We start from the raw sequence: 11,071 nt of genomic DNA on the forward strand, positions 1-11,071 counted from the left end.
TAAACAATGATATAATGAATGTCTTTATGCACAGAGATGTTTCCATATTTTGGAAACTGTAGACTTGAATGGGTCTATATTTTTAGCTCTCATGAAGTGAGACGTGACATAGGCTAGTTTTTATATCTCCTATGCTGACCATTCAAACAATCCACCTCTCTGTCATCTTAGTGCCATTCTTAAGTTAGCAGTGAGGCAGATCAGCATGCACCCTCTCTCAATATATGCAGAGGATGCCAAAGAAACGTATACATAGTTTAAAAAGGAAAACTGTTTTAAGATTGTAATTCTCAACATGTACTGATAACAAAAGATGCCTACACGTCACGTTTGACTTCTTCAATTACAAGAGGTGCTCAAAATGGTTGCCATCAATGTTCAGACACTTCTGATTATGGCAAACTACTGCTTGAGAAACGTTGACCAAAGTGTCCACTTATGTACATTTTTTTGGCACCTCTAGTATTGCACCACAAAAAAATATATTGGCCAAACTTCTTGGAAATCTTTTCACTCAGATCTGAATAGTGAGGTCAACTATGAACTTCCATTCCTTTATACCTCTCTAGGAAGGGATAACCTCCTTCAAAAGAAGTTTTCTTGACAACAGGTAACTTGCTTTTCTCCTCAATTATCAAACCAGTTCGGTTACTCTCATACCTGATTGGAAACTGGTACTCTGATTTTTAGAAGTCAGCCTTGAAGAATTTAGTAATTTTGTTTTCCACGTGATGCTTTCTACATTATAATACTGCCCTATTCAGGAATCTGTAACGACAGGAAAATGTCGGTTGCAATGTATACTGGGTTTATTCCTATACTTTCAAGAAAAGCAAATACCTTAAATAGATCTCTGTTCAATATTTTACATCACCAATTATTATTTACCAGGGAAGTTAATCGTTCTAGTCTATATAGTAAGCAAATTATTACTTATTCCTTCATTAAGAATCACTAAAATTCACTGTTGCAGGCAAAGCTGTGGTTTTGGATTCGAGCTTCATTTTCCTTTTTCACATCTAGAGTTGCTTCAGAAAGTAGCAAGAACAATGGGATAAGTGTGTTCAAAGTGCGGGGGTGTGTATTGAGGGGGATTAATGGTAATGTGTCTCTTACTGTACTATATGTCTTTTTAATTTAAACATCCTCTGTATTCTTTGAGCATACCTCAAACAATAAATAAACTTTGGTGGCTTGGATTACCTTTAGAGTAGCGCAACATATTTCTATTCCATTTTAAAAGAGATAAAAAGAGCAAGGTGAGTGAAATTGCAGGTAATTGTTCAGGTTTGGCAATTGAATTTTAGGAGACAGCCCATCTGACAATCCTAGTTGTAAAAGAGTAGACAATGAAGTCTCTCCAGAGTTTGACTAAGGATCCTGGCAGAATCAAGGCTTAAGAAATAATGAAGAGATGAATGAAATGAAATGAAAACTGCCTTTCTGAAAAAAAGTAGAGGAAACTGATGAGACAAATTGGAACTCTGAGGCTGTGTTACAGTCCCAATCAAGGTTAGATAGCATGGATTTATAAACAAAACAATCTACACAGTTGATTAGTGATTTTTTGCCTTTGTTTGTTTGTTTGTTTGTTTGTTTGTTTGTTTGTTTTTGCCTTGAAGTGAAAGTTAATCTGGTTAGTGGCTTATTATCAAGTTGAATTGATTTTTGGTGTTCAAGATTTTCCTGGTGGTACTCCAGAAAGTCACAAGGACTGGGGATGTTGACCAGTGTTCTGGAGGTAAACATGAAAAATCCGAGATCATGCTTCATTTTAAAAAGTAATAAAAATGGCATGTGATTGCACAAGGTAGTGTTAGTTTTATAAATATAAAATGATAGCCAAATTTAGTGTAAAATGTGATCTGATTTTGTTCTCTTGATCTTAAGGTATTTAAAATGCCACTATGTACTCCCATTTTGCCCTAAAGTCACATGAAAAACTTTCTGGTCTTAATTAATGATTACTTAAAGAAAAGCTTCAGTAACTGTGTCATTATTTTTCTTTCACATGATATTAAAGGGTATGGCATTATATTTTTCTGCTGCAGTTGAAATAAAAGTAATGTTGAAACACACATATAAACACGCACTTACGTATTTTTGTTGCCAACTGCATCATACCAAATCTAGTTAAATTTATTGTGTATATTCAGGAATAAAATAGTAACTATTTAGATGCTGCCACTTCCCTGAAATTATTGCATTTCCAGAAATAATTTATTCAGCAAAATTAGAAAAATAACACATATTTAAAAGTTGATGATTCTTGATTTATACATCTATTTAACACAACAAAAACAAATTATTATGTCAAATCATAATTGTCTCATCAAAATAAAGTGAGTATCTTTTTAAAAACATCTCAAAATCTGGTCTTTTGTGATGCTAAGAGATAGCCCTTTCCTTTGATATGTAAAGGTTGATCTGGAGCTGAGATGGCGTGTAATGATTTAACAGTGCTGAATCACTCCACAGGATAAAGTGAAAATGATTTCTACTCTTTATAGTTCCCAAGAACAAGATCTATAGAGTTTGGAAAGGCTTTATCATTGATGGAGTAGTAGCCACAAAGGCCTTAAGACTATCTAATTTAGTAAACTTTAATAAGTTTCTCACTAAAAATATATATATAGAGAGAAAAAATGTATACAGATAAAAAATACGTACAGCTAAACAAATTTTCAAAAGGAAAACATGCAATGAGCAACCATGCAGGATAGAACATTACTACCATTAACGACCCCTTTCCTGGCCCTTCCAATCCCTGTTCTCCAAAAAGATAATCATTAAACTAACTTTTAAGCATTATGATAGATTCCATTAGTTTTTGTCTTACAGTTCTCATTAAATGGAATTATTCACTATAAAACTCCTCTGTGTCTGGTTTGTTTGGTCCATTTGGTTATGTGTAGTTTACTTCATAGTTCTATAGCAGGTTTTTTCAATTGTGCACTGATCGCATTTGGGGTCAGATAATTCTTTATAGAGAATGTTGTCCTGTGCATGGCAGGATATTTAGCAGTATTCTGACATCTACCTGAGAGAAGCCAATACCACCCCGGGTGTGACAACTGAACATGTCTATAGACATTGTCAAACACCCTAAAGGTAAAATTGCCTCCACAGGAGAACCACTGCCTTATAAGATTTAATTGAATATATCGAAAACTGTTAATCCACTTTACTGTTGATTGACATTGGAGTTGTTCCATTAAGTCTGGTACATGACTTATGGTCATCATATGCAAATCTGTTGGCTATAGTCATAAAAGTGGAATTACTGGATCGAAGGATATGCTTTAGCAGACATGTTAGTTTTCCAGAATGGTTGTGCCAATTTATTTTTTGAACAAAAGTATGTGAGTGTTACTGTTGCTATACAATCCTTGGTATTGTCAGCCTTAAATTTTAGCATTTATGGTAGGCATAAAGTATTATCTTGTAGTTTTCTTTTACATTTTCCTTTAAGTAATTAAGTGGAGTGTTTTTTTTTAATAGTGATATAGTGGATATTTGAATATTTTCTTTTGTGAAGTGTACATTCAAGACTTTTATAGATTTTTAACAATTGGTTTATCTTTTCCTCATAAATGTTTATATATGAGTTTTATATACGATGGATATAAATCTGTTGTTAGATATATGCATGGCAAATATCTTCTAGTGTGTGGCCTGCTTTTTCACTTTCTAAATAGGGCATTTTTTTGATAACCAGATATGTTTAATCCTCATGCAATTCAATGTATGATATTTTTTCTTTTATGATTAGTGTTTTTCTGTTTTACTTAATATATTCTGTCTACTCTACACATTGTCAGATGTTTTCTTCTAGAACGTTTATTGTTTTAACTTTCATATTTAGAAGTATAATCCATATGAATTTGATATTATATAGAGTGACATAGGAGTAAAATGTATTTTCTTCTATATGGATATTTGGTTAATACAGCACCATTTATTAAAAGCCCATTCTATTTTTATTGCAATTCATATGTATGCCCTTCAATATGTCATGACATTATGGCATCTCTGTTATAAATCAGATAACCATATATGTGTGCGTTTCACGCTCTATTTATATTACACTGGTCCATTCATCTACCCTTATATCAAAATCACTCTGTCATAATCACTGTAGTTTGTCTTCAAGCTATGTAGTTTGTCAACATAATCCTTTAGTTTGTCTTCAGTAAGATCATATTAGTTAGTCTTGACTCTATTTTTCTATACAGATTTTAGATTCAGATTTTTACTTTTTATTTTAAAAGAACTGCTAAGAATTTGATAAACATTTTATTGTCCATCACTTAGCTGGAAAGATAGACTCTTTTTATTCCAAGGAATTAGCCACTCATTTGCCCACAATGTCTTCTAACAAAACAAAAAAAATTGGCAAAGTCTCATGCAATCTCAAAACTGGAATATTATTAAAAAAAAAAAAAAAAGAAAAGAAAAAAGCAGCGTTATCAAGGTATAATGATAATACAAAAAATTGCACATATTTAGTATATATGATTTGATGACTTTGCACATATATATAAACCCGTGAAATCAGAACAACAATCAAGGTAATAAACATATTCATCATCTCCACAAGTTTCCTTGTGCCCCTCACCCCCATATTGTGGTAAAAACATGTAACATGAGCTCTACTCTCTTAAAAAAATAATATATATATATATATATATATATATATATATATATATATATACACACACACACACATACATACATACATATATATGTACATGTATGTATATGTATATATGTGTATATATATACATGTATACATATATATGTATGTCTATGTGTGTGTGTATATATATATATATATACACACACACACATATATATTTTTTAATTTACACAATATATTGTTAACTTTAGGCACTATGCTATACAGCAGATCTCTAGAAATTATTCATGTTGCATAATTGAGACTTTATGCTAGTTGATTAAAAACTTTCTATCCCCACTCCCCCAGAAAGCCTTTGGCAACCACCATTCTACTCTCTGGTTCTATGAATTTGACTATTCCAGGTAGCTCATATAAGTGGTATGCATGCAGTACTTGTTCTTCTGTGACGAGAATATTTCACTTAGAATAATGTCATCAAAGTTCATCTATGTCAGATATGGCAGGATTTGTTTTTAATGTGATAATATCCCAATTGCATGTACATACAACATTTGCTTTACCCATTCATCTATTGATGGACATTGAACTTATTTTTATATCTTGGCTATTGTCAATGATGCTACAGTGAACATGGCACTGCAGATATCTCTTCAAGATACTAATTTTAATTCTTTTGGATATATACCCAGGGCGGGGGTTGTTGGATCATATACTAGTTCTATTTTTCAGTTTTTGAGGAACCTCCTTCCTGTTTCCACAGCAGCTGCACAATTTTTTAATTTCACAAATAGTATAGAAATGGTCGAATTTCTTCACATCATTACCAACATTCATTATCTTTTGTCTTTTTGACAATCATCTTGCTAACAGGTGTGATATCACATTGTGGTTTCAATTTGCATTTCCTTGATGATTAGTTATGTGAGAACCTTTTCACATACCTGCTGGTTATTTATATGTCTTGATTAATGGAACAGAATGGGGGCCCAGAGATGTACTCTCACATGCATGTATACAGTCAACTGATCTTTGTCAGGGTCACAAGAGTACACAATGTATCCAAAAGTACACAATGGAGAAAGAATAATCTTTTCAATAAATGGTTTGGGAAAAAAGTGGATATTCATATGCAAAAGAATGAAATTGGACCTTTATCATACACCATTATAAAAAGCAACTCAAAATGTATTAAAGACTTAAATGTAAAAACTGAAAGTGTAAAACTCCTAGAAGAAGACAGGAGAAAAGCTTCTTGGCATTGGTCTTGGCAATTATCTCTTGGATATGACACCAAAACACAGGTAACGCAAGCAAAATTAGGCAAGTGGGAATATATCAAACTAAAAATCTTCACAGCAAATAAAACAATCAACAGAATGAAAAGACAACCTATGCAATAGGAAAAATATTTGATAATTATATATTTGATAAGGAGGTACTAGTTGGTTCAAGACCTCCTTGGGAGCTTTCTGGTATTATCTGAAACTAACCCCCATACACAGAGGGTAGGGAAAGCCAAAGAAAAGGGCAGACCACTCCAGATTGTTAGGTGGAAGTTTTAATGAGCAAGGGAATTTACTTACAAGGCTTGTCTTGGACAACACCAGTAGTTTTCTGCACCTGCCCACCAAATCTTAAGTTTATATAGAAGCCTTAATTGGGTTCAGTCATGTATGCCATCCAGATAGTCTTAACACCACATTTCTATCTCAAGGCTCTACACTCAGGGCAGCTTCTAGGAATAGGGAGGGGAAGAAGAATGTACATTCCAAGAATGAGGGAGGGGTACGTAAGCTCCAACTGCCCAAGTCCACCTTGTGGGTAAACAAGCAGTCACATCTCTCAATAACCTCCTGCAACAGGAGTTAATTAATATTCAAAATATATAAAGAACTTCTGCAACTCAATAGCAAAAACACAAATACCCTGATTTTAAAATGGGCAAAAGATTTCAATAGGCATTTTCCCAAAGACATACAAATGGAACTTCTATTTCATGTTGATTCCCAAGGTTACACTCTACTTTATAAACCATATTATCTTACTATTGTTTCTTTTTCAGAGTAACAAAGAAGCTTCACTGGTAGGAATATCATACACTTCACAGACTCTGCTTTTGTTTCAATAACTTCCTGTCTCTCTGAGCTGGTCAATACAGTTTTCTGCTTAGTGATTTCACCCCAATGAATCTGTGGGGACAAGACCTATTTGAAATGAGGTGCAATTATGAAAGATGAACCAGATAGCCTTTTCTGGAAGTCCCAGAAAGAGATGAATCCCTGGCTCATAGTTTTATGATAGCATAGTGTTATTATTCACTCTGAGTTCACTATGAACATCTTGAAATTGTTCCCAGTAGCCTCTTGGCTAAAGATAGTTCATACCAGACCATATAAAGAGGCTGAACTGGAAAGATCCAAGATCCAAGTAGATAAACACTGTGCCTGCTTCCTGCCACGATTAAATGAAAATTACAACTAAATTATAGAACAACCAACCTGGACAACCATCTGAAGTCTGGCTGAACAGAAGTTTTACAACTAAGGATATAAAGAAGAAGCCACATCGAGACTGGTAGGAGGGGGAGAGATACTGAACAGGCTAACCCCAAAACTCCATGTGGTGGTTTAGAACTGGGAAGGATATCTTAGCCGTGGAGTTTCCCGCCAGAGAAGTGAGGGAGCCACCGCCCACACCTGCCTCCCCAGCACAGAATACTGGGAAGAGAAGCCCCACAACATGTGGCTGTGAAAACCAGTGGGGATTCCTACCATCCAGGTGGGATGGAACACAGTGGAAAACCCAGGTGTCCTCTTAAACAGCAGTCGCACAGACTCACTCGCTCACACAGGCACTCACCTTGGGTTCCAGTGAAGGGACAGTAACTCGAGGGGTGTCAGAGACATATGGGAGGGGCAGACTGAGTTGTGTTGCTTCAGGCAGATGCTCGAGGACAGTCAGCATTTCCTTGTGTGAGGTCTTCCTCTCCTGCAGCCAGCAGGTGGACACCATCTTTAACTTGTTGGGCCCTCCCCCTACGCTTACGGCCAAATTTGAATCTAATTGTTCTCCTGAACTCCGCTGCTCTGCCCTGCTGACTCACTGGGAATCCCTCCTACTCAACTCCCCAAAGCTGGAGGCACTTTCTCTAAGAGCAGCCACACCTGCATTGCACTATTTCTAGGAAAACTATCAGAGTTGGAAAGACCCCAGGTGGGCAGTAATGGACTCAGTGTGTTGAGATTTTAGCTGAGTAGCTCCAGGTTCAGCACTGGCACCAAATCAGAATTTACATTAACCTGGTGACCACAATTCTTCCCACTCTAGTGACTCCCTGAGACCTTGAGTCACCTAACTTGCATACTGTATGGGGCTTTATCAGTGACTGATCCTTAAGGAAGACAGCAGGTGGCAGTAGGCCTCGACGTGTCCTGGCTTTTTGTGGAGCTACCCCAGGCCTGGTACTGGTACAGACATCCTCGGTTCACAGGGTGGCCTCTCCTATGTGCCTCCAGGGTTAGCACAGTCAGTGAACAACCACAGATCGATTTACAGCTCTTACCAGGTGGTCCCCAGCTGGTCACAGGCAGTTGGTGACCTGAGCCTGCACTGGAGCCCATCCCAACAGGCTCCAGAACCAGCATACTTGGAGGTGGCTTCACACCACAGCAGAGCACCTGTGCTCCACAAGTGGCATACCCAAAGCGTGGTCTCAACAGGCACCAGAGCCTGCTGGGGCAAATCCCATTCAGTGGGGGTAAGTCCCCCCACACAGTAGCCTATAAGCTGTGAATGAGGCCAAACCCATAGTCAGTCAGTGATAGGGTCAGTCCAACCCACTGATATGCCAATAGCCACCAAGGCTCAACTATAACAGAAGGGTACACACAACCCACACAAGGGACACTCCTGGAGCAGGTGACCAGGGAGACTGTGCCACTGGGCACCAACTACATAAAGTCACCCGGCCAAGACTGGGGGACATAGCAGATCTACCTTATATATAGAAACAAAAAGAAAGGCAGCCAAAATGAGGAAACAAAGAAATGCATCCCAAATGAAAGAAAAGGAGAAAACTCCACAAAAATAACTAAAGGAAATGGAGTCAATTAACCTACCGGAGACAGAGTTCAAAATAATGGTTATAAGGATACTCAAGGAACTTAGTGAGAACTTCAACAAAGAGATGGCAAGCATAAAAAAAGACATAGAAACCATAAAAAAGAACCAGTCAAAAGTGAAGAATACAATAACTGAAATGAAGAATGCACTAGAAGGAATGCAGGGAGTCAAAAACTTCCAGAACTATCTTTGTTTCTTTCTCTTCCAAATTTTAATGGATCTCTCTCTCTCTCTCTCTCTCTCTCTCTCTCTCTCTCTCTCTCTCTCTCTCTCTCTCTCTCTCTCTCTCTCTGTCTCTCTCTCAGTTTAGGGTTCTTGATTTCCAATATGAGATTCCCAATTTTTTTCCCTCAGTCTTGTTATTCTGAGTACCGTAGATTAAATCTTGATATTTGTGTTACACTTGGCACCAGTGAACTTACTTTACAGGTGAAGAGTTTAATTAATCAGGTGCAAAATTTGTACCATTTTTTCCTGAGAAACTGAATCTTTATATCAAATAATAGTGCCACTTTCCTTTCACTATATACTGATAAAGAAGCTTTAGAGTGACTAATATTAAGAAAAATTTCAAAAACAAATACCCTAGACTGACTCCCCTCACAAATATAAAATATGGTGTTTAATTATATCTAATAATTTAAGGTACCCTGGAAGCAGTCTTTGCAAGGAGATAAAAAATGAACTTCCTTCTCCTAACCTCTAGTGCCAAACTGGAACATTCACTGTGTTCTATAATTTTCGAAGCTTCATTTCTCTTTGTCCTACTGTAAGTTTTATTGCCATCTCTGTCCATTGTTGTGACCCTTTCAAGTTCAAGAGATGACAGTCTTAACATGTGCCTATAACCTCAGTCCCATCAAAGTTCCTGTATTTTATAAGGAACTATATGTTCCTGTGACAAAGTGTTATGGTTTTCATGCTCAACTTTAACTTCCTCAAATCTATGCAATGGGCAAAAAGAAAAGAAAAAACACAATTATTTGGGCACTTTCATTCCTAGAAATGAAAACTATCTGATTAATATGTTTTGAAACATAAATATGGACTCTCGGTCACAGTGTTTGAATATTCCTGTATCTCTGTCTGAAACATAAGTTTACTAGAGAATTCCCATTCACTGGACTGGTATTAGTATCTATTTCCAGCCCCAGCGTTATATCTGCAATGACCCTATTTCCAAATAAGGTCACCTTTTGAGGTACAGGTGGATAGGACTCTTTTGGGGGTTTAGGGGTAGGGAACAAAATTCAACCAGAACAGTTGTAAGAGTCACAAAGTTCTGCTCTATTTCACAGGGAAGGGCCATAGACTCTATCTCTTAATGGACAAATGGCAAATATGTTATAAAAAGAGAATGTAAGATGTTGATTTAGTCACTTAGGAAAATACAATCCACCACAATGGTTATCTCCAGGCATTTGACTCTTAACTTCTTTAATTTTGAATAATTTTAATTACATCTTTAAGTAATATTTTGGGAAGTCATACCTACTTATATATATATATTTTTTTAATTTGAGGTAGATGATTATCTATTTCATTTACTGTTTAGTATAAAATGATGCAATATAAACTTCTGGAAACCCACCAAAATATATTGATCTATTAGTTTTCTGGCATTTAGTTTTGTTTTTGTTGTTTTGTTTTGTTTTTTGTAATTCAAACACTTATACTATGTTGTCTCTGAACTTTCTTAAGTTTATTTTTATCAATTGTGTCTGACATTTTGATCTTTGGATGACATTTTTTCTTCTGACATCAGGAAATTTTTTTTTTAATTTTCTTTTTCTCACTTTGATTTAATTGCAATTTGATTTGATTTCAGTTTCACTTTCATTAGCAAATATTAATACTATGATTATTATTTGTGTTTCGTTAATGTGTCATGTTCATTCACGTGTATTGGGGCTCGTCTCCTTTAGGAATTATTACTTACATCTGTACCTCTGTAATTTATCATGTATAGTAATTATATTCCTTTTATCATTTTTATTTCTTTGACTGAATTTCTCACGATTTTCTTTCTTGATTTCTTTACATTTATTTAGATTCCATTCTTTACATTCCTATTGCCTCCAATGATTTTTAAAACTTTTTCATATTTTTCACACTTTCAACAATTTCTTTGTATCTTAGCCTCAATGTTCTGTAAGAATCTGTGCCATAGCACAAATAAATTGAACTTTGGGAAGATCAACATATTTTTTTTTTTATTTGTGATAATATGTGGTAGAGCATTTCACGACTACTCAGATATTAGGCCAAACATCATATTGATGTCAGCCATTTACTGATTTTTCTTTA

Source organism: Rhinolophus hipposideros (genome assembly GCF_964194185.1).
Source record: "Rhinolophus hipposideros genome assembly, chromosome: 2".
NCBI classification, from domain to species: Eukaryota; Metazoa; Chordata; class Mammalia; order Chiroptera; family Rhinolophidae; genus Rhinolophus; species Rhinolophus hipposideros.